Raw genomic sequence first — 6118 nt, forward strand, 5'->3', positions numbered from 1 at the left:
GCCAGGTGTTTCTCCTTGAACTCCAGCTGTGTGGAGTTCAAGGAGAAACATTCGACTTCTAATCCAGTCGCCGGCCTTCACTGATTAATTTAAACATATTTGATTTTTATTGCTGGAATCTGACAGTCTCACAGGGTGAAAGCAAAACGCAGAGTAATGTATAAAGTGGTTTAGAGTGATCTAGTGATCCGGGTCAGCAGGATTTCTTTGTGGAGTTTACGGTCCTTTCCGCCTCATCTCTCTATCCACTATCTCATCCAGAATTTAGCCCTTTACATTAAAGCTGCAGCATAAATTAAAAAGGCAAAATGTTTTTTAAGCATTTATCTTTCTGTTTTGACACAGGATCTCGTGAGAGCGAACACCAGTGTCAAGTCTGGTTTAGCTTCCGTTTCTCTCACTTCTTTTCTTCTGGTGTAGTTAGCATGCTAACCAGCTAGCCTCGGCCTGTCTCGTCACTGTAGCGTCCAGTCTGTCCTCAGTCCGACATGGGAGGACGAAGCAGTAGCTCTGCTCAGGACGGATTCTAGCCTCTGGTCTTGTAAACACGACGATGGCCGAAGCTCTTGGTGAGCGATCACCACCACCACCATCACCATCACCGGCAACACCAACACCATCACCACAACCATCATCACAACCACCCGCTAACGGCAAGAAACCTCGTTCAGTGGCAGAGAAAACTTGCACAGAGTTCCTTAAGAGGAACATCTGAGCAACACTATATATATATATACACTATATCCAGTGTTCCTTCACGTTACCTGCTTCGAATGAAGAAGGTATTATCCAGCAAAACCCTTTCCATACAGCTTGTCCCAACTCAACCTTCTGTCAGTCAATGCATGTGCACTGTCTGTGCTGGAGATTCTGCTGATTATTGGTCAACTCATCAGTGGAGAAAGTGTTCAGGAGCCCGAGATGTCTTACGCTGAAAATATTTATTGAAGCTTTGCTGAGGAGACTGGAGAAATGATCACTATAAGTTTATGTGTACGATGTTATGAAGCCGTTATGAAGCTTAGTCCCCTGTGCTCTGTGGCATAATCTGTAAGAGTTAAAAGACAAACACTTTTCGGCCAGAAATGGTCCAACTCAATTCCTCCACAGTATGTGGGGTTAGTCTGTTGGTTCGCTGATCTGTAAACAGGGAAAGGTTTCGACCCGTGTTAGTTCGACTCACGCTGCATGTAGCCTTCAGCGCGTCCAGGTCTGGAGCCGCTTTTATCTGGCTCTGCCCACGGACTCTAGCGGACCCCGATCTGCGGCGTCTAAGGAGGCAAACACATCCGTCTCCTTTGACCTCGGCCGCTACAGCAACGCTGCTTCGCTTTTATCAGAACGTCTCTGTTTTCCCCAAATAACCTCAGACAGCAGCCCAACGTCTCAAGGAGAGAAAGTTTGTCTTTCAGGAAGATCTGCTGCTGTTTCGCCTGAGACCCCAAGGCCACGCTTGGCCCGAGTAACCCGATAGAAAATTCCCTAACACTGTCAAATATTATAAAACAGGTTTTAAAATCCATCAGTGATGCAGCCTGAGAGACAACAGGAAATGACCGATTTAAACTCGCCACTGTTCGATGTGGTGTCGTGACTGAATGAGGCCGCGAGGAACATCGGCGGTAAAGTCTCCTCTCTCTTAACGACAAAAAGCCGCCACTGTAACAGAACCAGTGGGTCCAGCTATGCTACGTATTCCGTGTCTGGACAGGGCTGTGGTTCAGTGCGTTGTCCTCTGTATTTACCCTGGTGTTACATGACGAACATAGATTCACTTTTAATATACAAATATATTGACATCAGGACTAAAAGAAACGGCGGCAGCAAACAGTAAATACACTCTCCCATCGCAGTGCGGAGCGTTCAAGCACCGGCGGCTACGTCTGTATGTATATGCTCCTCTATGCTGTCGTCTCGTTGCCTCTCGCTGGCTTTGAAGTTGGGTGCAGGAATGCAGACGTCTTGCATCAGGAAAAATGAGCTTGAGGCAGCTGTGAGACTTTGGCACTGCAGTCGTAATGAGGCACATTTCTCCCCAGTGAACGCAGCTGTTGATCTCCACCGATATAAATATCCCGCTGATGTTTAATTCACAGTCCAATCGTGGAATAATCGTTTTGCTGCTTGAATTAATCACATTCCCTTTTGAGTTTTGCCATTTAAATGTAATAAAGACTAATTGTTAGTTGAACTTGTTTGGTGTCACAGTAACGATCAGAAATGTGTCTCAATTAAACGAAAAGATTTCTCTGCTTTGTTGATGTGTTCATTGTTTACTGCAACGACCAGGCTTTAAGAGAGTGGAAACTCGGTCGGACACCACCTGTAACGTGAACACCTGGAGAATCTTGAGGTGACGAATCTGTTTGAATCAGATCTGATCATATGACGTGAAGCAGGCATATTGATTTATTCAATTATAATAATGCATTTATTTACCTGCAGGAACCATCTCACCAAGCATCGCAATCGTACTCGCAAGCAGCTGAGCAGGATTTCCTGACATCCACTGATCACAGTTCTACTCCCCAGAGATTTCCTCTAGCGCCACCATCAGGACTAGTAAAGGTCCAGTAATGCCACCAGGTGGTTTCTGCCTTGACCCGTTAAAGCACAAATCACCGTCTCAGATCTAAAGCCAGGTTTCCCGTCGTGTCACCCCCCCCGAAGCATCAGCGAGGCCAAGTGGGAAAGGAGAGCTTTCGGGTCGGACTCCTACAGCTCGTAGTCGCTCGGTCAGTCAGGCGTTAAATGGGACTGAACTGGGCGGTTTCTGTCTGCTCCTCTCACCTCCCACTTCCTCAGAGGATTTGTCTATTTCTGTTCTTGCAGTTCACAATGTCATGTATAGTTTTTGCATCTGGCAAAAGAAACAAATCTCTCCCCACCAAGAGTCGAATCCTGGTACATCTACTAACTGTCTAAATAGAGCACATCCACGCCTTCGCCTGCCCACATCCTACCACGCTGTCACTGTCCAGTCTTCGAGTTTGGTTACTTTTTATGTTTGTAGGTAAGTTGGAGGATTATTCTCCATCGTGGTCATATGACAATGTTTTCTTCAAACATCATTTCATCCTCTGTGGTTGAAGTGTTGTAACATCAGCAGGTACAGTAGCTCTCGAAGACGGAACGGCATCATCCGACGCTGAAGTAACCTAAAGCTGCTGAAGACTTATTTCTGCTGCGGCGCAAAGCCAGTGGTACTGCAGTCAGTCGCAATGCAAATTTCATCAAGCTGCCGTCTACTATTAGTGCCTGAGTCAGCCCTGCAGTTATACTACTATTGAATACTGAGCATGTTAACAGTTGCAGTAATACTAGCGGCACTAGAAACAGCAGTATCGGGATCCTGACTGAGACTGGGACCAGTGACTGTGGCAGAAGTAGTAGTGAAGGTTTCTGGTGACGAGGCCTGTGCCGATGTGCAACCAGATCAACCACTGACATTAGAAGACACAAACGTAGACTGTTTTTTTTCCTGCCGATATGAAGGAACGATCAACGTTAACCGGCACAAGCGGCTCTGCTCCCTCATTTTAAACATCCCGTCTCCATTCTCCGTAGGCTCGCTGCTACCGCTTGATGGCCACCGGGTCCGTAAGCCGCGCATGACCCCATTCTCCCCTCTGCCTTTACATGCGGGGTCTCGCTCATGGCTTCGTTTTACAATAAATACCTCGAATTATTGACAGTTGACTTAAAATTATTGTAACAGGATGTTTTCATTTGCTTTCTGTGTGTAATTAAAGGTGCGGTTGGTAAGATCGAGAAGAGCGTGGGCTTTGGAATTTGAAGGCGTGCACCTTCCAGGTCCCTCCCCCTCCGCCTCCGAAGCCCCCCCCCCCCCCGCAGCGGAGGCTGTCGTGCACGTGCAGGCTAGTAACCACGGCAACTGAAGAGGCCAGGTATACAACATACAGCAACGTGTGCAACAGTCTAACTTTGTGATAACAAAACGTTACGGTAACGTTAGCGTCATATTTGTTTACCTAGCTAACTTTAGCTGGCACATTGGCTACCACAGCAAGAAAGATGGTAAATTAGTAAATTAATGATCTTATTTACATTCGTCGCTTTGCAAGATCATTGAGATTTCTATCTATGACCCTGTTCACACCTGGAATAAACATGCGTCTCGGTGATCCGAATACAAGCGGACAGGTGAGACACATCGCCGTTTTACACCCGCGTCTATCGTGCGTCTCCAAAGTGTCCGAAATTGTCGATCTCACCTCCAGCAGTTCGGCGGTCTTGTACTAACCTACTTGTACCGTTAACTGTGGAAAAATAACAAAACGAAAGCGCTAAAAGAACAATAAAACTACTGCAGGTTGCCGGCGCTCGCAACAAGGCCGCCATGCGAGGCGCCATCTGTGTGTCTGAGTTGTTGTTTAGTGAGTTTCTATTCAGAAACACGGTACAACTGAAACCTTTCAGCAGCAGCTGATGATTGTGCTCCTGTGGTATTTCTCTAGACACTGTGAACAAAGCTGACGGAGCAGACAGAACCACATATCGAAGCATCAACTGTAACAGAACTGAAACACAGAAACGAGGAGTAACTTGTTTTCTGGAGATCCTTATGTGGTTTGCTGCTTCACAGTTTACACTATTCTACAGTACAAAGGGACAAGCTAGCAGAGCGTCCAAAGACGAGGCTGTCTCCATCAGCCACGCAACACTCAGCGTGAAGGTCGTAGTCGTCCACCGAGAGTGTCTCTGAAGGAAGGAGGGAAACGCAAGAACAGAACGCACACGGTTCCAGGTGTTCAGGAAAGCGGCTGCACACGGTTGCCGCCACCGGGCATGATTCGTGCTGTGTGCGGGTTTGTGAGTTTGTGAGTGGATACAGAAACAAGGTCATGCTGCTGAGGCTGAGAGAAAAATAACGGAAAGCTTGGATGGAAGGCGAAGTCAAGCGTGAGGAGAGCTTTTACCGTCTTCCGCTCTCTCTCTGAACCAACAGCAGCCCAGAGGGGAGAAAGGAGACGGATGTAAAATTCTGGCAGGTGGAGTTCATGAAAGCACCGCCTGCAGCTACAAAGCGAGAGCACGACTCGCTGCAGACTCTAATGAGACCAGTTTTTGAGACTGACGGTGTTACAGCCTCCTGTTGGCTGCCGCGGAGAGAACGGCAGCAGAAGGCGATGATATCACTTTGGACCAAGAGGCTGAAATGAACCAGACTTGGCAGCCAACTTACTCCTCTTCTTTCCTCTTTGATTCATGTTTCATTATCAGGATCATCGGGATTTTTTAGAGGCAGTTTTGATGATGTCTATCGAAGGATAGGAAGCTTGTTTTCAACAAACCTTACAAGACAAACTTTTCTCACCCACCGGCTCCAGGAAGACCCACCGAGAGAAACAGCAGCGTTTTCAGAGGAGCTGTTTCATCACTGACAGAGGCTGAAGTCTACAAAGTCCCGGCGTGTGTCGGAGATCCCAGGCGTCCATTTTCAAAGCTCGATCCTGACTGGATTCGTCCAGAGGATTTCCAGAGCTACAAACGACGTGCAACCGCACACGGACTCGTGAAGGCAAGAGGATATGTTGCATGATTTATTTTGTTTCCCCGGAGTTTGGACACAAAGCCTCATGAAAGAAATGACACCAAATCAAAGAGAAGCAGTCTATGATTGGATTACTGATTGGGTTTAAAACCGGTGCTGCAGAGCGAGTTTAAAGGCTGCCAGATTTGGAGTCCTTGGACCAAAGGAAAGCATGTGGACATAGTGTCAGTGACATCCTTCACACATTTACTGAAGCCTGAAACTGGTTTTGCCTGTTTGCTGACGTCTCTGTGTGTCGCTGAGACGCCCGTCAATCAGTCAGTACACTTCAGAACTAACTCTGAAAAAGACTGGGATCCCTGGGATACATGCATCTCGGGGGGCGTGTTGAAGGACTGAAGAGTAACTCGACTCAATTGTTTATGTAATAATAGTGTTGAATAACTCGCAGTTACCACGAGTTCAAATGAGCACGTGTGGAACATGATGGGTGGTTTTGATGGAGGGGTCCTTGAGTTCATCTGACAGGACTGTGGGGAACCGGGGAACCTTGGAACCTCTGCTCTGAAAGACCAAGTCTCTATTTAACGGAGCAACAAGAAG

This window comes from Xiphias gladius, chromosome 15, assembly GCF_016859285.1.
Source record: "Xiphias gladius isolate SHS-SW01 ecotype Sanya breed wild chromosome 15, ASM1685928v1, whole genome shotgun sequence".
NCBI lineage: Eukaryota > Metazoa > Chordata > Actinopteri > Istiophoriformes > Xiphiidae > Xiphias > Xiphias gladius.